Below are 1,318 nucleotides of genomic sequence, written 5' to 3' on the forward strand. Positions count from 1 at the left end.
CGGAGGCGATCGGCTTCTTCACTATGAAGCTGAACATCTCCTTCCCAGCCACTGGCTGCCAGAAACTCATTGAAGTGGACGATGAACGCAAACTTTGCACCTCTTATGAGAAGCGAACCGCCACAGAAATCGCCGCAGAGGCGCTGGGTGATGAATGGAAGGACTAGGTTGTCCATATCAGTGGTGGGAATGACAAGCAAGGTTTTCCATTGCAGCAAGGTGTCGTGTCCCCCTGCTGCTGAGTAAGGGGCACTCCTGTTACAGAACAAGGAAAACTGGGGGCAGGATGCGCAAATCTGTCCAAGGCTGCATTGTGGATGCCAATGTGAGTGTTCTTAACCTGGTTATTGTAAAGAGAGGGGAGAGAGATATCCTAGGACTGACTGATACAACTGTGCCTCGTCGCCTGGGGCCCCAAAGAGCCAGCAGAATCTACAAACTCTTCAATCTCTAAAGAAGATGACGTCCACCAGTACATTGTGAGAGAGCCCCTGAACAAAGGAGGCAAGAAACCCAGGACCAAAGTGCCCGAGATTCATCGTCTTGTGACTCCGCGTGTCCTGCAGCACAAGCGCCAGCTCATTGCCCTGAAGAAGCAGCGCACCAAGAACAACAAGGAGGAGAGGAGACTGACGAATAGCCCAAGCTTTTGGCCAAGAGAATGAAGGAGGCCAAAGAGAAACGGCAGGACCAGCCTGCCAAGAGACGGAGGCTGCCCTCACTGAGGGCTTCTACCTCTAAGTCTAAGTCCAGTAAAAAATAAAATAGAACCTTGAATAAATAGGCTCATCTATTAAAAAAAAAAGATGACTTCTATAGACAGGGAAGTGAAAAAAATAGTTGATTTTTTGTTATTAAATATTTAATTAAGATATTTAATGTTTAAAATGAAAATATTTAAGCTGTCTAGCATTCAGGCAAAGCATAAGAGAATTATCCATAAGTACTTGAAGTGTGAAACCAATATTCCTTCTCTGGAAATATAGGAGAAATATTTGTCATTGTGGCATATTCGTGTGTAAAGACAGATTCACTCATCAAATACATATAAATCACCTAATAGAAGCCTGGCATTAAATACTACAGGCACTTCGGAAACATCAGTGAACAAAGGAACAGAGATTTAGCATCATCCACCAGTTCAGTCACAGATGCTGAGGAGAAAGTCAACAAAAGTTGAAAAGATAGAGATTTGTAGTATACATTAAAAGGAAGTAATAGATGGCCAGCCCCACTATGAGACATGACGCCCCCTCACTGATCCATGGCCCTGTGGGGGACAGCACCGGAGACACAGTGTGGGAATTGCACCCGATCT

General features: G+C 45.1%; 1 pseudogene; it reads left to right on the forward strand.

Annotated features, from left to right (window-relative positions):
* The first annotated feature begins 23 nt into the window (after positions 1–23).
* Positions 24–763, forward strand: LOC101638570 (annotated as a pseudogene).
* The last annotated feature ends 555 nt before the right edge of the window (positions 764–1,318 follow it).

This window comes from Echinops telfairi, unplaced genomic scaffold (assembly GCF_000313985.2).
Source record: "Echinops telfairi isolate 266 unplaced genomic scaffold, ASM31398v2 ScPeMD7_5157;HRSCAF=5980, whole genome shotgun sequence".
In the NCBI taxonomy this organism is placed as follows: Eukaryota; Metazoa; Chordata; class Mammalia; order Afrosoricida; family Tenrecidae; genus Echinops; species Echinops telfairi.